The sequence below is a fragment of the Cucurbita moschata genome, unplaced genomic scaffold, assembly GCF_002738365.1.
Source record: "Cucurbita moschata cultivar Rifu unplaced genomic scaffold, Cmos_1.0 Cmo_Scf00026, whole genome shotgun sequence".
In the NCBI taxonomy this organism is placed as follows: Eukaryota; Viridiplantae; Streptophyta; class Magnoliopsida; order Cucurbitales; family Cucurbitaceae; genus Cucurbita; species Cucurbita moschata.
The window spans coordinates 1,401,011-1,420,840 of NW_019268542.1; the positions used below are offsets into that span (position 1 = coordinate 1,401,011).

The 19,830-nt window shown below is 41.4% G+C and overlaps 22 non-coding genes across 22 annotated transcripts; all 22 read left to right on the forward strand.

Moving 5' to 3' along the window:
* The first annotated feature begins 4,745 nt into the window (after window positions 1-4,745).
* Window positions 4,746-4,818, forward strand: TRNAR-ACG. The gene has a single exon. It is a non-coding gene; the product is annotated as a tRNA-Arg (tRNA).
* A 206-nt stretch (window positions 4,819-5,024) lies between these two features.
* Window positions 5,025-5,097, forward strand: TRNAR-ACG. Its single transcript has one exon. It is a non-coding gene; the product is annotated as a tRNA-Arg (tRNA).
* A 739-nt stretch (window positions 5,098-5,836) lies between these two features.
* On the forward strand, window positions 5,837-5,909 carry TRNAR-ACG. The gene has a single exon. It is a non-coding gene; the product is annotated as a tRNA-Arg (tRNA).
* Window positions 5,910-6,307: 398 nt separating this feature from the next.
* Window positions 6,308-6,380, forward strand: TRNAR-ACG. Its single transcript has one exon. It is a non-coding gene; the product is annotated as a tRNA-Arg (tRNA).
* Window positions 6,381-6,792: 412 nt separating this feature from the next.
* TRNAR-ACG lies at window positions 6,793-6,865 on the forward strand. Its single transcript has one exon. It is a non-coding gene; the product is annotated as a tRNA-Arg (tRNA).
* Window positions 6,866-7,594: 729 nt separating this feature from the next.
* TRNAR-ACG lies at window positions 7,595-7,667 on the forward strand. The gene has a single exon. It is a non-coding gene; the product is annotated as a tRNA-Arg (tRNA).
* Window positions 7,668-7,751: 84 nt separating this feature from the next.
* On the forward strand, window positions 7,752-7,824 carry TRNAR-ACG. Its single transcript has one exon. It is a non-coding gene; the product is annotated as a tRNA-Arg (tRNA).
* A 102-nt stretch (window positions 7,825-7,926) lies between these two features.
* TRNAR-ACG lies at window positions 7,927-7,999 on the forward strand. The gene has a single exon. It is a non-coding gene; the product is annotated as a tRNA-Arg (tRNA).
* Window positions 8,000-8,097: 98 nt separating this feature from the next.
* Window positions 8,098-8,170, forward strand: TRNAR-ACG. Its single transcript has one exon. It is a non-coding gene; the product is annotated as a tRNA-Arg (tRNA).
* Window positions 8,171-8,268: 98 nt separating this feature from the next.
* On the forward strand, window positions 8,269-8,341 carry TRNAR-ACG. The gene has a single exon. It is a non-coding gene; the product is annotated as a tRNA-Arg (tRNA).
* A 98-nt stretch (window positions 8,342-8,439) lies between these two features.
* On the forward strand, window positions 8,440-8,512 carry TRNAR-ACG. The gene has a single exon. It is a non-coding gene; the product is annotated as a tRNA-Arg (tRNA).
* A 98-nt stretch (window positions 8,513-8,610) lies between these two features.
* TRNAR-ACG lies at window positions 8,611-8,683 on the forward strand. Its single transcript has one exon. It is a non-coding gene; the product is annotated as a tRNA-Arg (tRNA).
* A 98-nt stretch (window positions 8,684-8,781) lies between these two features.
* Window positions 8,782-8,854, forward strand: TRNAR-ACG. Its single transcript has one exon. It is a non-coding gene; the product is annotated as a tRNA-Arg (tRNA).
* A 98-nt stretch (window positions 8,855-8,952) lies between these two features.
* Window positions 8,953-9,025, forward strand: TRNAR-ACG. Its single transcript has one exon. It is a non-coding gene; the product is annotated as a tRNA-Arg (tRNA).
* Window positions 9,026-9,123: 98 nt separating this feature from the next.
* On the forward strand, window positions 9,124-9,196 carry TRNAR-ACG. Its single transcript has one exon. It is a non-coding gene; the product is annotated as a tRNA-Arg (tRNA).
* A 98-nt stretch (window positions 9,197-9,294) lies between these two features.
* Window positions 9,295-9,367, forward strand: TRNAR-ACG. The gene has a single exon. It is a non-coding gene; the product is annotated as a tRNA-Arg (tRNA).
* A 98-nt stretch (window positions 9,368-9,465) lies between these two features.
* TRNAR-ACG lies at window positions 9,466-9,538 on the forward strand. The gene has a single exon. It is a non-coding gene; the product is annotated as a tRNA-Arg (tRNA).
* Window positions 9,539-9,636: 98 nt separating this feature from the next.
* TRNAR-ACG lies at window positions 9,637-9,709 on the forward strand. The gene has a single exon. It is a non-coding gene; the product is annotated as a tRNA-Arg (tRNA).
* A 98-nt stretch (window positions 9,710-9,807) lies between these two features.
* Window positions 9,808-9,880, forward strand: TRNAR-ACG. The gene has a single exon. It is a non-coding gene; the product is annotated as a tRNA-Arg (tRNA).
* A 354-nt stretch (window positions 9,881-10,234) lies between these two features.
* On the forward strand, window positions 10,235-10,307 carry TRNAR-ACG. Its single transcript has one exon. It is a non-coding gene; the product is annotated as a tRNA-Arg (tRNA).
* A 407-nt stretch (window positions 10,308-10,714) lies between these two features.
* On the forward strand, window positions 10,715-10,787 carry TRNAR-ACG. The gene has a single exon. It is a non-coding gene; the product is annotated as a tRNA-Arg (tRNA).
* A 102-nt stretch (window positions 10,788-10,889) lies between these two features.
* TRNAR-ACG lies at window positions 10,890-10,962 on the forward strand. Its single transcript has one exon. It is a non-coding gene; the product is annotated as a tRNA-Arg (tRNA).
* Window positions 10,963-19,830: the final 8,868 nt, after the last annotated feature.

A 19,830-nucleotide genomic window follows, 5' to 3' on the forward strand; every position in this document is an offset into this window, starting at 1 on the left:
ATTCTAGACAAATTCAATACTCGTTTTTCCTCAAATTTTTTAGAGGTCGAAGCGTGTCATGCTCCTTTGCCTGACACTTGTCTTCTCTTTCACCAGAGAGAATGACTTCGATCCTCCCCTATGTTTCGAACGTCGCTTGAATTTCTCAGAACTCCAAATTCGATTTGCGAATTTTCTATTTTCTTTCAATTTTCATATTTTTTATACAAAACTCGATTCACTCGGTTCATTCACTAAAGTTAAGAAATTTAAATCCACCTTTTCAAAAAAAATTATCTTCATTCAACTTCTTTTAACTAAGGGAAGAATTATACACATTCAAAGTTGGCAAAAAACTAATAAACTTATCGTTCTTATGGTTTGGTCATAACTTCAACTAAAAAACCATGTCTGTGTTTTTCAGAGAAAAAGTTGTTTTAAGCGTTTTCAGACTTTATGTTATAAATGATGTTCATTTTAAGAGTTATATTTCCGCATTAGAGATGTGCATGTGATGTTAGTAGCGACTCTGAGTATGTAGAAATTTAGGGTCGTTACAAGACTCATATTTAACTTCCTAGTCTTAGGTTAGAATAGGTTCTTTTACCTTTCATTGTTTTAAATTATTTTGTATTTATTTTTATTTTCTCTAAATTTCAATATTTCGTATTCAAACACTTTAGACCATGACTGTTTTAAGCATTTTTAAAGTTTATGTTATAAATGATATTTATTTTAAAAGTTATATTTCCGTATTAAGAGATGAGCATGATACGTTAGTAGAAACTCTAAGTACGTAGAAATTTAAGGTTGTTACAGAGGTTACTTATACGTTCAATCTTAATAAAGATACTCTCCCCTTCGAAAAACAAACTCGGCCCATCACCCAATTATGATAGAATATACATAAACAATTACAAAAGCATAATAATAATAATAACAACATATTTTCTAATTTAAAAATAAATAATAAATACCAAATGAAGGGAAAAGTTTAAAAAAATATCTATAAAAATACAGTAATGCCCTTAGTCCGAGTTTTGGATAGAAAACATTAATATTTCATTTAAAAAATACCCTTAAACTTTTAAAACGAGAGAGTACTTCTTGATTATAAGCTGTAACGACCCAGATCCACTGCTAGCAGATATTGTCCTCTCGGGCTTCCCCTCAAGGCTTTAAAACGCGTCTGTTAGGGGAAGGTTTTCACACTCTTATAAATGGTGGTTTGTTCTCCTCCCCAACCAATGTGGGACATCACAATCCACCCCCCTTCGGGGCCCAGCGTCCTCGTTGGCACTCTTTCCTTCCTCCAATCGATGTGGGACCGCCCCCAAATCCACCCCCCTTTGGGGCCAGCGTCCTCGTTGGCACTCTTTCCTTCCTCTAATCGATGTGGGACCGCCCCAGCGCCTTACTGACACACCGCCTCGTGTCTACCCCCCTTCGGGAAACAACGAGAAGGCTCGCACATCGTCCAGTGTCTGGCTCTGATACCATTTGTAACGACCCAGATCTACCGCTAGCAGATATTGTCCTCTTTGGGCTTTCCCTCTCGGGCTTCCCCTCAAGGCTTTAAAACGCGTATGCTAGGGAAAGATTTCCACACCCTTATAAATGGTGGTTTGTTCTCCTCCCCAACCAATGTGAGATATCACATAAGCTCTCATGGCTTTGTTTTGGGCTTCCTCAAAAGATCTGACACTAATGGAGAGAATATTTATTGATTATAAACCCATGTCTATTCCTTAAATTAGTCAATGTGGACTTTCGTCATCCAACAATCACACGAACATTTAACTTTATTAAAAAAATGAGACGATATTAATGAAACTTTTTAAAGTTGAAGATTATTTTGAAACAAAATATTAACAGTTTCTATCTAAAACTAACAGGTGTTTTTAATTTTTTTTTATCCGGAAGGATATTATTGAAACTTTTGAAAATTTATAGATATTTTTTCCGACAAAATACAAAGTTTAATAATATTTTTATTAATTTAGCATAATAATCCTATTATTTTCGCTAAATAAGTTATAAATTAGTATTAGTATTTATTATTAATATTTTTTTACTATGGAAAATGTTGATTAAAATTTAATATTTTTATGAATATTGCGATGGATTTATTAGAGGTGTTCATAGGTTCGATTGGATAGAGTTGACGACTCAACCTAATTGTTCGGATTATAAAATTTTCAATCTTAAACAACACTTATTAAATAATGAACTAAACCCAACCAAAATTTTTTTTGGTTGAATTGATTTGGACTGTGGGAGTTATTTATTCAAATTTTTATTTTTTATAAAAATAAAATGTTAGTCGGTAAAATATTTACTTATTTTTACAATTTTAATTAAGATTCCGTTTCAATATATATTTTAAAAAATTATCGAGAATAAATAATAATAAAATAAAATTAATTTGAATTTATAACATATTTTTTAAAATTAACAATAAATTTATATTTGTAACTAAACCCAACCCAACCTAACACAATTCAGCTCAACCTAACCCGATTCAGGTAAGTTCATAATCATTCCATCTAACTTAACACACTTTAAATAAACTCATAACCCAACTGAACTGAATTTCACTCGGTTTACAACTGAACTCAACCGAACCTAACCCAACTCAAATAAATTCATAATTCAATCCAATCTAACTCAACCTAACTCATCCTAAATAAATTCACAATCCGCCCTTCTCGCCAAAATTGGCTCCTTCACCCAATGTGGCGACTCTTCCGACTTCAACATTGTCTTTGTCCATTGCTATAGGTTTCCCCTTCTACTTCTTGGAGTTAGACATATTCTCACCAGAGCCAAGGCAGCATCGTCGCTAAGCAACAATCCCTTTTCATGGGTTAGACATATTCTCGCCGAAGCCAAGGCAACATCGCCACTAAGCGGTGATCCCTCTGCAATTTTTTATGGCCAAGAAAGTGTTTCTCTACGCCTCCTCCGAATCAGGTTATTGACATCTTCACGAAAAGTGTTTCTCAACCTCTCTTTGAATTTTTCAGATCCAAGCTTCACGTTCGTTCAAATTCGACGCTCAGCTTGCGGTGGGGTGTTAAGGATATTTAGTAATAAATTATAGTTTACCATATATATATTATATTTGATATTTGCCTTATTACAATAGGTATCTTTCCATTTATTACTATTTTCATATCCTTGTAATTTATTTGATTATAAATAAGATAACTTTCACACAAAAACATTCTTAGTGACGGTCCAATTGGGTTCAGATTTTTCGAATCATCGAGTTTTTTTTTTAATTTTTGGACGAAATGAATGAATATCGTATCGGAAAGAGCCAAAAATGGTAGGGGAAGAAGACAAAGAAGTTAGTGAAAGGAAGATGGTGAGGTGTAAACTTTTGGTCCATACACATAAAAAAACACAAGGAAAAGGAAAAAGAAAAAAGAAAAAGAAAAAGAAAAGGAAGGCATGATTGATGATATTATTAGAATTTAATTTTTAATTTTATTATATATAAATATATAAATATAAAAGAAAAATAAAAGTAATAAAGATCCAAAAACTGTTCCAATAATTGTGGCTGACCCCTCCCCTTCACTGCTACCCTTCTCCTTCCTCCTCATTTACTAAATTACCCTTTTCATTTTCCACTCTTTTTTTTTAAATTAAATAATAAAGATAAAATTAATAAAAATACATTTCACTATAAAAATAATAAATATAAAATTAATAAAATTTTAAAGGGGTTAATATTTTATTAAAAAATACCTATGAAAATTTTAAAACGAGAACTTTATAAAAAAAAGTTCAAAAAATTATTACCTTTTAATATATATATATATATATTATAAGTTTAAGAGTAATTTCTGAAAGTTTATAAGTATTTTTTAGAGGGTTCTATGTAATAACTTAAAATTTGGAAAAAAAAAAAAAAAAGAGAAATGTCCCACGTTGCTGTGGTTGGTCTCCACGGTAAAAGGGAGGTCCCTTATTTATTTTAGCTTCACACCTGAACGATTCGAAACCAATTTTGGTTGACGGACCCTTTCCTCTTAGTTTTAATTCTTTGGAAGCGTTTAAGGTTAGCATAATTTTTTTGGAGTCTAGTTTAAAGTATTTATGCATAATTAAACTTTAGCTGGTTTAAATTATTTAATGCGAAATTTTGTGAGCCAATTCCGAGAGTAGAATTCGAATTTATGATGTTGGACTCTTTAGGCATAATTAAATTTCAAATAGCAGTGTTAAGCTAGCATCAAGAGGTTGTAGTAGCTTCAACCTTGGCCAACCAAGTAAGTGGCGCTACCGTCGGTTTGGCTATAATTCTATGTTGAATGATGACACATTCATGTGGCTTCAAACATGTCATATGCTTGTATATGAAAAGTGCTATGAGATGATATGTGTATGAGATGTTACGTGAATACTATGTTGTATGTGATGAATTTATATGTTTATGATATGATATGTTAAGATATGATACGTTTTAAGGCATGCTCGGGTTATGTTATGTGACTGTTGATATATGATGTGATATGAATTGATACATTCAAAGACATGACAAGTTTATGATATGACATATATGCAACACGAATGACGTATTTCATGATTGACATGCAAATAAAAAATTGGCATAATGTACCATCCTGATATACGCATGGAGAGATACGAAAAAAATGTTATGATAGGAAGGAAAACGCTAGAGGATTTATACATGATAATAATTGATGCCTTCCCGACCAATGGAGGGGTTGATTGGCCGAGGTTTATTGTTGTATGACTCCATGGCCCAATGGATAAGGCGCTGGTCTACGAAACCAGAGACTCTGGGTTCAATCCCCAGTGGAGTCGTTTATTTGTCACCCAACCCCTTATGGTTGTGATTCTAGGGCCTAATGGATAAGGCGTTGGTCCATGAAACTAGAGCGATTGGATCTTATATGATGCTGCCTCCGAGGGTCCATGAAACCAGAGCAATTGGATTTTATATGACAGTAGCCTACTTGGCTCTTGATCGTTCCCTTTAGTTCTTGTCCTTCCCGACCACTGGAGGGGTTGACTTCATGGCCCAATGGATAAGGTGCTGGTCTACGAAACCAGAGACTCTGGGTTCGATCCCCAGTGGAGTCATTTTTCTGTCGCCCAACCCTTATGGTTGTGTGATTTCATGATTGTTCCCTTTAGTTCTTGTCGGATCCCTTTAGTTCTTGTCCTTCCCGACCACTGGAGGGGTTGACTTCATGGCCTAAGGGATAAGGCACTGGTCTACGAAATCAGAGACTCTGGGTTTGATCCCCATGGAGTCGTTTCTGTCGCCCAACCCTTATGGTTGTGTGATTTCAGTAGCCTACTTGGCTCTTGATCGTTCCCTTTAGTTCTTGTCCTTCCCAACCACTCGAGGGGTTGACTTCATGGCCCCAGTGGAGTCGTTTTTCTGTCGCCCAACCCTTATGGTTGTGTGATTCCAGCCTACTTGGCTCTTGATCGTTTCCTTTAGTTTGCCCCAGTGGAGTCGTTTTTATGTCGCCCAACCCTTATGGTTGTGTGATTCCAGCCTACTTGGCTCTTGATCGTTTCCTTTAGTTCGCCCCAGTGGAGTCGTTTTTCTGTCGCCCAACCCTTATGGTTGTGTGATTCCAGCCTACTTGGCTCTTGATCGTTTCCTTTAGTTCGCCCCAGTGGAGTCGTTTTTCTATCGCCCAACCCTTATGGTTGTGTGATTCCAGCCTACTTGGCTCTTGATCGTTTCCTTTAGTCCGCCCCAGTGGAGTCGTTTTTCTGTTGCCCAACCCTTATGGTTGTGTGATTAGCCTACTTGGCTCTTGATCGTTCCCTTTAGTTCTTGTCCTTCCCGACCACTAAAGGGGTTGACTTCATGGCCCAATGGATAAGGCGCTAGTCTACGAAACAAGAGACTCTAGGTTCGATCCCTAGTGGAGTCGTTTTTTTGTTGCCCAACCCATATGGTTGTGTGATTTCATGATCGTTCCCTTTAGTTCTTGTCCTTCCCGACCACTGGAGGGGTTGACTTCATTGCTCAATGGATAAGGCGCTGGTCTACGAAACCAGAGACTCTGGGTTTGATCCCCAGTCGAGTCGTTTTTCTGTCGCGTAGCCTACTTGGCTCTTGATCGTTCCCTTTAGTTCTTGTCCTTCCCGACCACTNTCGCCCAACCCTTATGGTTGTGTGATTCCAGCCTACTTGGCTCTTGATCGTTTCCTTTAGTTCGCCCCAGTGGAGTCGTTTTTCTGTTGCCCAACCCTTATGGTTGTGTGATTAGCCTACTTGGCTCTTGATCGTTCCCTTTAGTTCTTGTCCTTCCCGACCACTAAAGGGGTTGACTTCATGGCCCAATGGATAAGGCGCTAGTCTACGAAACAAGAGACTCTAGGTTCGATCCCTAGTGGAGTCGTTTTTTTGTTGCCCAACCCATATGGTTGTGTGATTTCATGATCGTTCCCTTTAGTTCTTGTCCTTCCCGACCACTGGAGGGGTTGACTTCATTGCTCAATGGATAAGGTGCTGGTCTACGAAACCAGAGACTCTGGGTTTGATCCCCAGTCGAGTCGTTTTTCTGTCGCCCAACCCTTATGGTTGTGTTATTTCAGTAGCCTACTTGGCTCTTGATCGTTCCCTTTAGTTCTTGTCCTTCCCGACCACTGGAGGGGTAGACTTCATGGCCCAATGGATAAGGCGCTGGTTTACGAAACCAGAGACTCTAGGTTTGATCCCCAGTAGAGTTGTTTTTCTATCGCCCAACCCTTATGGTTGTGTGATTTCATGGTTCCCTTTAGTTCTTGTCCTTCCCAACCATTGGAGGGGTTGACTTCATGGCCCAATGGATAAGGCGCTGGTCTACGAAACCAGAGACTCTGGGTTCGATCCCCAGTGGAGTCGTTTTTCTTTCGCCCAACCCTTATGGTTGTGTGATTTCAGTAGCCTACTTGACTCTTGATGGTGCGCTGGTCTACGAAACCCGAGACTCTGGGTTTGATCCCAGTGGAGTCGTTTTTCTGTCGCCCAACCCTTATGGTTGTGTGATTCCAGCCTACTTGGCTCTTGATCGTTCCCTTTAGTTCTTGTCCTTCCCGACCATTGGAGGGGTCGATTTCATGGCCCAATGGATAAGGCGTTGGTCTACGAAACCAGAGACTCTAGGTTCGATTCCCAGTGGAGTCGTTTTTCTGTCGCCCAACCCCTTAGTGGTTGTGTGATTTCAGTAGCCTACTTGGCTCTTTATCGTTTCCTTTAGTTCCGCCCCAGTGGAGTCATTTTTCTGTCGCCCAACCCTTATGTTTGTGTGATTCCAGCCTACTTGGCTCTTGATCGTTTCCTTTAGTTCCGCCCCAGTGGAGTCATTTTTCTGTCGCCCAACCCTTATGGTTGTGTGATTCCAGCCTACTTGGCTCTTGATCGTTTCCTTTAGTTCGCCCCAGTGGAGTCGTTTTTCTGTCGCCCAACCCTTATGGTTGTGTGATTCCAGCCTACTTGGCTCTTGATCGTTTCCTTTAGTTCGCCCCAGTGGAGTCGTTTTTCTGTTGCCCAACCCTTATGGTTGTGTGATTAGCCTACTTGGCTCTTGATCGTTCCCTTTAGTTCTTGTCCTTCCCGACCACTAAAGGGGTTGACTTCATGGCCCAATGGATAAGGCGCTAGTCTACGAAACAAGAGACTCTAGGTTCGATCCCTAGTGGAGTCGTTTTTCTGTTGCCCAACCCATATGGTTGTGTGATTTCATGATCGTTCCCTTTAGTTCTTGTCCTTCCCGACCACTGGAGGGGTTGACTTCATTGCTCAATGGATAAGGCGCTGGTCTACGAAACCAGAGACTCTGGGTTCGATCCCCAGTGGAGTCGTTTTTCTGTCGCCCAACCCTTAATGGTTGTGTGATTTCAGTAGCCTACTTGGCTCTTGATGGTTCCCTTTAGTTCTTGTCCTTCCCGACCACTGGAGGGGTTGACTTCATGGCCCAATGGATAAGGCGCTAGTCTACGAAACAAGAGACTCTAGGTTCGATCCCTAGTGGAGTCGTTTTTCTGTTGCCCAACCCTTATGGTTGTGTGATTCCAGCCTACTTGGCTCTTGATCGTTCCCTTTAGTTCTTGTCCTTCCCGACCATTGGAGGGGTTGACTTCATGGCCCAATGGATAAGGCGCTAGTCTACGAAACAAGAGACTCTAGGTTCGATCCCTAGTGGAGTCGTTTTTCTGTTGCCCAACCCTTATGGTTGTGTGATTCCAGCCTACTTGGCTCTTGATCGTTCCCTTTAGTTCTTGTCCTTCCCGACCATTGGAGGGGTTGACTTCATGGCCCAATGGATAAGGCGCTAGTCTACGAAACAAGAGACTCTAGGTTCGATCCCTAGTGGAGTCGTTTTTCTGTTGCCCAACCCTTATGGTTGTGTGATTCCAGCCTACTTGGCTCTTGATCGTTCCCTTTAGTTCTTGTCCTTCCCGACCATTGGAGGGGTTGACTTCATGGCCCAATGGATAAGGCGCTAGTCTACGAAACAAGAGACTCTAGGTTCGATCCCTAGTGGAGTCGTTTTTCTGTTGCCCAACCCTTATGGTTGTGTGATTCCAGCCTACTTGGCTCTTGATCGTTCCCTTTAGTTCTTGTCCTTCCCGACCATTGGAGGGGTTGACTTCATGGCCCAATGGATAAGGCGCTAGTCTACGAAACAAGAGACTCTAGGTTCGATCCCTAGTGGAGTCGTTTTTCTGTTGCCCAACCCTTATGGTTGTGTGATTCCAGCCTACTTGGCTCTTGATCGTTCCCTTTAGTTCTTGTCCTTCCCGACCATTGGAGGGGTTGACTTCATGGCCCAATGGATAAGGCGCTAGTCTACGAAACAAGAGACTCTAGGTTCGATCCCTAGTGGAGTCGTTTTTCTGTTGCCCAACCCTTATGGTTGTGTGATTCCAGCCTACTTGGCTCTTGATCGTTCCCTTTAGTTCTTGTCCTTCCCGACCATTGGAGGGGTTGACTTCATGGCCCAATGGATAAGGCGCTAGTCTACGAAACAAGAGACTCTAGGTTCGATCCCTAGTGGAGTCGTTTTTCTGTTGCCCAACCCTTATGGTTGTGTGATTCCAGCCTACTTGGCTCTTGATCGTTCCCTTTAGTTCTTGTCCTTCCCGACCATTGGAGGGGTTGACTTCATGGCCCAATGGATAAGGCGCTAGTCTACGAAACAAGAGACTCTAGGTTCGATCCCTAGTGGAGTCGTTTTTCTGTTGCCCAACCCTTATGGTTGTGTGATTCCAGCCTACTTGGCTCTTGATCGTTCCCTTTAGTTCTTGTCCTTCCCGACCATTGGAGGGGTTGACTTCATGGCCCAATGGATAAGGCGCTAGTCTACGAAACAAGAGACTCTAGGTTCGATCCCTAGTGGAGTCGTTTTTCTGTTGCCCAACCCTTATGGTTGTGTGATTCCAGCCTACTTGGCTCTTGATCGTTCCCTTTAGTTCTTGTCCTTCCCGACCATTGGAGGGGTTGACTTCATGGCCCAATGGATAAGGCGCTAGTCTACGAAACAAGAGACTCTAGGTTCGATCCCTAGTGGAGTCGTTTTTCTGTTGCCCAACCCTTATGGTTGTGTGATTCCAGCCTACTTGGCTCTTGATCGTTCCCTTTAGTTCTTGTCCTTCCCGACCATTGGAGGGGTTGACTTCATGGCCCAATGGATAAGGCGCTAGTCTACGAAACAAGAGACTCTAGGTTCGATCCCTAGTGGAGTCGTTTTTCTGTTGCCCAACCCTTATGGTTGTGTGATTCCAGCCTACTTGGCTCTTGATCGTTCCCTTTAGTTCTTGTCCTTCCCGACCATTGGAGGGGTTGACTTCATGGCCCAATGGATAAGGCGCTAGTCTACGAAACAAGAGACTCTAGGTTCGATCCCTAGTGGAGTCGTTTTTCTGTTGCCCAACCCTTATGGTTGTGTGATTCCAGCCTACTTGGCTCTTGATCGTTTCCTTTAGTTCGCCCCAGTGGAGTCGTTTTTCTATCGCCCAACCCTTATGGTTGTGTGATTCCAGCCTACTTGGCTCTTGATCGTTTCCTTTAGTTCGCCCCAGTGGAGTCGTTTTTCTATCGCCCAACCCTTATGGTTGTGTGATTCCAGCCTACTTGGCTCTTGATCGTTTCCTTTAGTTCGCCCCAGTGGAGTCGTTTTTCTGTTGCCCAACCCTTATGGTTGTGTGATTAGCCTACTTGGCTCTTGATCGTTCCCTTTAGTTCTTGTCCTTCCCGACCACTAAAGGGGTTGACTTCATGGCCCAATGGATAAGGCGCTAGTCTACGAAACAAGAGACTCTAGGTTCGATCCCTAGTGGAGTCGTTTTTCTGTTGCCCAACCCATATGGTTGTGTGATTTCATGATCGTTCCCTTTAGTTCTTGTCCTTCCCGACCACTGGAGGGGTTGACTTCATTGCTCAATGGATAAGGCGCTGGTCTACGAAACCAGAGACTCTGGGTTTGATCCCCAGTCGAGTCGTTTTTGCCCAACCCTTATGGTTGTGTTATTTCAGTAGCCTACTTGGCTCTTGATCGTTCCCTTTAGTTCTTGTCCTTCCCGACCACTGGAGGGGTAGACTTCATGGCCCAATGGATAAGGCGCTGGTTTACGAAACCAGAGACTCTAGGTTTGATCCCCAGTAGAGTTGTTTTTCTATCGCCCAACCCTTATGGTTGTGTGATTTCATGGTTCCCTTTAGTTCTTGTCCTTCCCAACCATTGGAGGGGTTGACTTCATGGCCCAATGGATAAGGTGCTGGTCTACGAAACCAGAGACTCTGGGTTCGATCCCCAGTGGAGTTGTTTTTCTGTCGCCCAACCCTTAATGGTTGTGTGATTTCAGTAGCCTACTTGGCTCTTGATGGTTCCCTTTAGTTCTTGTCCTTCCCGACCACTGGAGGAGTTGACGTCATGGCCCAATGGATAAGGCGCTGGTCTACGAAACCAGAGACTCTGGGTTCGATCCCCAGTGGAGTCGTTTTTCTGTCGCCCAACCCTTATGGTTGTGTGATTTCAGTAGCCTACTTGGCTCTTTATCGTTTCCTTTAGTTCCGCCCCAGTGGAGTCATTTTTCTGTCGCCCAACCCTTATGGTTGTGTGATTCCAGCCTACTTGGCTCTTGATCGTTTCCTTTAGTTCGCCCCAGTGGAGTCGTTTTTCTGTCGCCCAACCCCTTAGTGGTTGTGTGATTTCAGTAGCCTACTTGGCTCTTTATCGTTTCCTTTAGTTCCGCCCCAGTGGAGTCATTTTTCTGTCGCCCAACCCTTATGTTTGAGTGATTCCAGCCTACTTGGCTCTTGATCGTTTCCTTTAGTTCCGCCCCAGTGGAGTCATTTTTCTGTCGCCCAACCCTTATGGTTGTGTGATTCCAGCCTACTTGGCTCTTGATTGTTTCCTTTAGTTCGCCCCAGTGGAGTCGTTTTTCTGTCGCCCAACCCTTATGGTTGTGTGATTCCAGCCTACTTGTCTCTTGATCGTTTCCTTTAGTTCGCCCCAGTGGAGTCGTTTTTCTGTCGGTCTACGAAACCAGAGACTTTGGGTTTGATCCCCCAGTGGAGTCGTTTTTCTGTCGCCCAACCCTTATGGTTGTGTGATTCCAGCCTACTTGGCTCTTGATCGTTCCCTTTAGTTCTTGTCCTTCCCGACCATTGGAGGGGTTGACTTCATGGCCCAATGGATAAGGCCCTGGTCCACGAAACCAGAGAATCTGGGTTTGATTCCCAGTGGAGTCGTTTTTCTGTCGCCCAACCCTTATGGTTGTGTGATTCCAGCCTACTTGGCTCTTGATCGTTTCCTTTGGTTCGCCTCAGTGGAGTCGTTTTTCTGTTGCCCAACCCTTATGGTTGTGTGATTCCAGCCTACTTGGCTCTTGATCGTTCCCTTTAGTTCTTGTCCTTCCCGACCACTCGAGGGGTTGACTTCATGGCCCAATGGATAAGGCTCTGGTCTACGAAACCAGAGACTCTGGGTTCGATCTCTAGTGGAGTCGTTTTTCTGTCACCTAACCCTTATGGTTGTGTGTACCCACACACAAATCGTACCCTATAGAGAACACACACACACAAACAAACACTACTCACACAAAAACACATAAAACAACAAAAAAACACACTCGCCCAACCCTTATGGTTGTGTGTACCCACACACAAATCACACATAAAACAACAAAAAAACACACTCGCCCAACCCTTATGGTCCAACCCTTATGGTTGTGTGTACCCACACACAAATCACACATAAAACAACAAAAAAACACACTCGCCCAACCCTTATGGTTGTGTGTACCCACACACAAATCGTACCCTATAGAGAACAAAACACACAAAACAACTAACTCACATGCGCCTGTAGGTTGACGCGCATCAACAAGGTCCACTCGTTATAGTTGGACCTTGTCAATATCGGATACTGAATCACGACGGTCGTTGTCTCCCTGATCACTCGCTCAACGACAACTCGAGGCCCGTCATCACGGCATCGGCCACGGCCTCTTCGTGGTGGTGATGGAGATGCCGGCACTTGGCGACGTGGAGGAGTGAGCGAGCCTGCTCGAGATGGATCCCACGATGTATTTATTTTTGCACTTTGCATTTTCTTCCGAGCCCCACGATGCCGGCACTTGGCGACGTGGAGGAGTGAGCGAGCCTGCTCGAGATTGACCCCACGATGTGAGTGAGCGAGTAGAAGAAAATGCAAAGCGCAAAAATAAATACATCGTGGGGTCCATCTCGAGCAGGCTCACTCACTCCTCCACGCCGCCAAGTGCTGGCATCTCCATCACCACCACGAAGAGGCCGTGGCCGACGTCGTGATGACGGGCATCGAGTTGTGGTTGAGCGAGTGATCAGGGAGACAACGACCGCCGTGGTTCAGTATTCGATATTGACAAGGTCCAACTATAACGAGTGGACCTTGTTGATGCGCGTCAACCTACAGGCGCAAGGGTTATGGCATGCTGTCGAGCCAGAGGAAGGAGAAACGATTGAGTACCGGGAGGATCGGCTGGCGTTCGCCGCCATATTACGATCTGTGCCCCCAGAGATGCTGGCATCTCTCTCCACCAAGTGCACCGCGCAATCGGCCTGGGAGGGAATCAAATCCCGTCGGGTCGGTGTATAGCGAGTGCGGGAATCCAACATTGAGCAGCTGCGGAAGGAGCTCTCGGAGATCCGCTTTAAGGATGGCGAATCCGTCGATGATTTTTCAATGCGGATCACGGGGCTCGCCAATAGCATCACCACACTTGGTGGCAGCATCAGCGAGACAGAAATCGTGAAGAAGATGCTACAAGTCGTCCTCGTTCACGTCAAACAATGTCTCGATTGAAATCGCGACTTGCTCGAGGTGATCAGGGACACTCCCCTTAGGATTTATGACACTAGCCATGCACCTGACAACCTGTGCCCAAGGCTTCATGCGTGCCAAGCGACATAGTCTTAACCTAAGTCCAAGGTTTCATGTGTTCCAAGCGACGTAGTCTGAACCCGCATCTTAGGGCTCGCCCTGTGATTCAACCTGAATACCTATGCTTAAGGCTTCATGTGTTCCAAGCAGCATAGTCTAAATACCTACGCTCAAGGCTTCATGCGTTCCTTGTAGCGACAACCTGAATACCTATGCTCAAGGCTTCGTGTGTTCCAAGCAGCATAGTCTGAATACCTACGCTCAAGGCTTCATGCGTTCCAAGCAGCGTAGTCTAAGTCATGAGAGTGTTGTACCGTGTAAGGCCTTAGGAGGTTCTTGATTCTTGGCTAAGGTAACTTACTCTCTTCTTGTTCCATCGTGGCCCTAGACTACTCCCCATAATAGACCATAAAGGTCATGTGATTGGTGCATACATGAACATGACATCCTGCAAATTTTTTGGTAACCATAACATGATGCAGGGCATCTCATTTAGGTGAGGGAAATATGAGGCCAAACATGACATTCTGCAAAGAAAACATGGTGCAGGGCATCCCACCTAGAGAGGAACTTTGGCGTTTGAAAGCACCACATGGTGGGAGGTCATGGGTTGCTTTAGACATGATTAGAGTATTACCTAGCATTCTTAAGTTTTTGAGTCTGAGGACCTTGGTCCCTTATCCTTAAGTGGTACCTAGAATTCTTCTTACCTTGGTAGTTGTAGAGCTTGTTTGGTATTGTTCTTGGTTTTCAATCTTGCAAGTTTTTAAGGTTCTTGATTCCTTGAGGCATAAGTTGTAACATGCATTTGTAATCATATGAATCCATCGTAATAACAACCATAAGTTATTCTTGAAGTTCATAGAGTCATAATGAATTCTTTAAAGGATTCTAGAAGAGTTTTGAGTCTTGAGGTACTTCCTTTAAGGTTTCTTGGATCCTAACTTGGTTTAGGTTCCAAACTTTCTCTAATCAACTTGAAATCTCAAACATATCTTCATTCCATTAAGAATAGACCTTATAGAAAGTCGTAGGTCATTTGGAGCATGTATAGACCTTGAAATATCTTAAGTGGTCCTAGAGGCATTTTGATCATTTTAGCCCTAAATCTTGATTTTGCTATTTAACGTGTTCCAATGGCTTTAAAATTCCACATCAACGAATATCATAAAATGAGATCTATTACAAAGTTTCATAGCATTTGGAGGTCATCTAGGTCATGAACCGAAGGTAGATTACCTTAGGAGCATTATGGTCATTTTACACAATTTCTTGGTTTACCTACGTATTCTTATCTTATGATCACCAAATTTCATATATAACCTCAATATGCTATATTATTCCCAGCAATAAAATTTCATAGGCAGCGAAGTCCATCAAATGGGTTATTCTCATGTTTCATAGGCAGACTCCTTATTGTGTCTAGTTTCTGGAACCATAAAAGTTTCCATGAGACTGGTCTGAAAGGGGGTTAAAATTAAGAAAAATCGAGGGAAGGTCAGATTTTGAGTTGACATGATCGGTTCAACTGAACCGGCCATGTCATCGTTTTCTCCTCTAGATATGAAGAAGACAGGTGCGTCCTTTGTTCCGCCGTTTGAAAATCGTCTTCCACAATTCCATTTACAGCGTTTCTCCCCTCGATTTCTTCATGAAACTTAAAGTGATGTTACAAAGAAGAGCTAGGAATTTACTTCATACCTTCTTGAAGATTATAGCCTAAGATATTCACCTCTAAAGTTTGTCCAAAAACTGATTTCTCGCTGGAGCAAAAACAGAGGATTTCTTATTGGGTAGCCGATTCGAGGGGTTTTCAAGGCCCAATTTCTTCATGGAACTTCTTCCATATCCTTCCTTCAAGCTAAAGGAATTGGTTTGGAGTAACATCTTTGAGTGTCGGACCTTAATTTCCAGAAGTCTTTATAGATCTACAACTCACCCAAAACACGAGATTTTTGTTCTCTTGGGTACCTTGTTCTATGACATTTCAGCTTTCGATTCCTTTATTAAAGTTACTCAACTTCTTCCTTTAAAGCTAAAGGAATACTCAATTTGAAAAAAAATGGACTGTGGATACCCCTAAATTCTACCCGTAACAAATTTCCTTCCATTGGGCATGTTCATGAGGTTATTTCTCTTCATGGTCTTCTATGGAAACATTCCTTGGAGGTGCAGAAACTGATTGAGATTGTCCTTGCTCAATGAATTATCATGTATCCTTGGATTGAATTTTCAAGTTTTCTTGAAACCTTCATGACGGATTGGATTGGAGAATGGTTTCTATGCATTTTCAGCACTTGATTCCTTCATAGAACTTGTGGGTAATATTGTTTAGGAACTGTAGGAACAAGTTTGAAGAGAAATGGTGGAGAATTGCTCTCGAATTTGGAAGAAATCCTAGAGTAGGAGACCCAAAATCTAGAACGCTCGTAACTCTCGATTGAGGACTCGATTAAGCACGCTTCTTGCTCCTATCATTTGTCCGTGATCCATAGTTTATAGATGGATGATCCACCACCATTGAAACATCCAGAATCGCCATAATTCTTTTCGTGTGTTTTTTGGATCTTTCGTCGAATTTTGTTCGGATGGTCACAGTTGATAATCTGATTCTTGCCAAAATGGCATATCCGTAATTATCCATATATTCAAAGGTATTTTGGTAATTTGCCGCCTTCTAAATATTTCATTATTGCTTTGCGTGAAAAATCCATAATTTTTCTAAACATTTTTCATCCCTTGTTTTTCATTTTTTTTCTTTTTGGGCATCTCTCACCATGTTGTCCTTTTCATCTACTTTTTTTTTTCCTGTCCTTTTCCAAAGGCTTTAACTCCAGAGTGACTTGTTTAAGACCCTTTCTCTTGCATAATGATTTAATTTTTTAATTTTTTCCCTTTGATCCTTTGAGTCTTACCTAACTTATTGTTGTTGGAGCTAATTCCCTTCATTTTTGGGTGTTACAGAATGATTGTCGAGTTGGACCCCGTTATGACTAAGAATTTTTTTAGAGACATGGAAATGACTTTGTGTTCAAGTAGAAAACTCTTCCTTAACACGATGTCGAATTCGTCCATCTTGACAATTACAAAATTAGTTTGTCTCGTCCAAGTTCCTATCTTGATTGGAGTTCTCTTTGCGATCCCTGGGATAGGTAGGACTGTTGAATTGACAATTTTCATCTGTCTTGTATCTTGATGCCATAGAATGTTCAGACATTTCGCTTCAGTCTCCGTCATGAAGTTGTGGGTGTCTCCACAGTCGACAATAGTGTTCTTAGACACTCTGTGCTTGACTAGGTTTCGACATACATAAGATTGCATTCCATTGACTCTTTTATCTCACACATTCTCTTATGAAGGGAGCTTTCCACGCTTTCAGCTAGCGGTGTTTCAACTTTCATTGTCTTGTACTCAACTTTCGTTCTTTCGAAAATTTTCTTGGAAGGTATAGAGTTTCTCATTTTGTTGGCACTCGCATTTTGTTTGTTCTACTCTCTATTTGGAGGACTCGCATTCCACTTGTTTGCTTTCAAGTCTGTTACTTTCCTGATATTAGGGGAGTTTGGTCGATAAATTTTATTATCCTTACATGTAGAAGCATGATTCTACCTTATATCTTGGGGTTGATAGATGATAAGATTAAATAATCTTTCGACCGTACCATAGGTCATAGAAACTAAAGATCTTGTCTTTCTCAAACATATCACGAACATCTAATATATGCCTAGAAACTCTAATTATCTTGAATAAGTAATTCAACCTAGAAAACTTCAACTCCTCAATATAGTCTCGAATATTGTCAGTATTCCTCAACTCCCTTAACCTCTTGGGATTATCTTGAAATTCTTTGGGAAGCATTAAAAGCTGAGTTTTTGTTTTAAGCTCCCCCAAGTACCAACAGTAAATCGATCATCTTGAATGTCCATGCACTTGAATCTCCACCTTAATTTTGCATCATAGTTTAAATACATTGTTGTCAATATGATCTCTTCTTCTTCTACTATGATATTTGTGGTTCGAAAGTATTATTCGAGGTTAAAGATAAATTTATTTAGAGCCTTGACATCTCGAACCCTACAGAAGGGCTTGGGCTTCATAATCTTTATCGTGTTGAATTGGACTACACCTCAACTGGGATTTTGTTCCCTATTGCCATAATGGTGAGGTTTAGTCTTGCACTTAGATCTGCCGCTTCTAACCCTGACTACTCCCAGGGTTGCATTCAAATCCTCAGATATTCTGAAACTATATGAAATATCACATGTTGAGCGTTGTCTGAGCCCTCGATGTGTTCTTCCATTTGGGAAATAAAGCACGTCGAGCTATCCCCATGTTCAAAGCCACCAGCATTTGTGACCTTGTTGTCTAGGGCTCGACCTAACCATTAATTCATGGATAGACAATGCCTCAAGGCGGCCTGTCATCTCATCAATCTTGTCTGCTTTAGCGACAATCTCATTCATGCGAGACTCCAAAAGCTCCATTTCATTAGGAACATCACTTAGGTAGAGTAACTGATCTTCGATCTTTACTAATCGGCCAACCTGGGACTTGTTCAATTATTTTACAGTGGGACATGTTTGTGTACTATGAGTCGAGGAGTCGACTCAGCTCTGATACCACTTGTCACAATCGCATTCTTGTGGTAGTGGGGAAGCAATCGTGTGGTACTTGTTCTAACCCGGAGGGCAAGTCAACCATATAGAATTCAAACTTGGTGGACAACCTTGACATAAGATCAAGCCATGAATCACTCTTGATAGAAATATTTTAGAAAACTTGATGAGGAAAAGGTTGAAAACCGTAACAACCATAAAAATAAAAATAAAATAATAATAATAAATAAATAAAAATAACTCATCCGCCCATTTCTCACAACTTCTTCCACCAATTTCTCATAACTCCATCCCCAAATATCTCTCTTTAACCCCATCCAGAACTCCTTGCTATATTATAGGCTAGAAAATGTATAAGTTACCATTTATGATGTATGAGTTATTTGGTACATCGTATACTAGTATATGGTGATGTATGAGTTATGATGTTTGATGATGCGCATAATATATATATTTCGATCTATGACGTATTTGATATGCTTGATGCACTTTATGGCGATATGATGAGTATGATGATTGCATGATATTTGTCTTATTGTGTTGATATTTTTCATATTAAGCATGTTGTATGATGATGAGTGCCATATTGCATCATGTCGATAGACCGATATAGAACACAACCCTAAGAGCATGAAAATGATATTATTACAATTATCCAACGAGCATGTGTTACTTAATGTAACAAAGAGATGAAACGAAAGGGTTGTGTTGGAAGAGATGATAAGATGGAAATTAGAGGGACCTCATGCACATTGTATGTTCATAAGCATAGGGATACTTCCCTAGAGACAATGAGTGCAAACGTGCACGATATGATGATGAAGGTGTTCATGGAGAGCATGACACCAAGGGGTTCCTTTGGAGATTCACACTCGTACGTGTGAGTCGTGTGTAGAGAAGTACTACACATCCATAATAGTCCGAGACTAGAGGCAACCCCTAGAGAATAGAGATAGGCCCAAGAGCATGATTGCATGTGTTTGCATTTGCATGACCCTATAGTGTGGCCATTTACTGAGTATTCTTCGAAATACTAATGTCGTGTGCCACATCATTTTTCAGGTAAAAGCAAGGCTCACATGTACAGAGGACGATGACATGGTGAATAGAGATTGTGGCACGTGCATAGAGTAGACTCATTTAAATTCCTAGTCTTAAGTTAGAATAGGTTGTTATGCATTTCATTGTTTTAAATTTTCTGTATTTGTTTTAAATTTTTTCTAAATTTCAGTATTTCGTATTTAAATACGTAAGATTATGGTTGTGTTTTTGAGAGAAGAGTATGTTTTAAATGTTTTGGACATTTATAATATAGGTGAATTTTTCTTTTAAGAGTTATTTTTCCGCATAAGAGATAAGCATGAGACATTAGTAGCAACTCTGAGTATGTATAAATTTAGGGTCTTTACAATTATTATTATTATTATTATTATTACTATTTTTTTTAAAGACAATCAATGTTATAAGCTAACAATGACTAAGCAACAACCACAACTTTCATAAAATATAACCTGGGTAGGAAGAATTGGTAACAAGTCACATCCTCCTATAGTACATTTGAGGCATTTTAGCCCTAGCGAGTGTAGACATGATTTTGATGACCGTTCATATACCTTCGCATTGACACAACAAGAATAGTAAAAGTCTATCTAGCATGAAAGCAAGTAAAAGGGGTTTGAAACAGGCATGTGGGCATGGACAATATGTCCTAAACAAGCATGACTATTGCATTGAGTATCTATTTCCTCTCACTTTGCCATTTCAGGCTGAAACAATAAGCTAAATGTTCTTACACCCTCCTCGGGTTAGAATTGTACTTGTCTAGG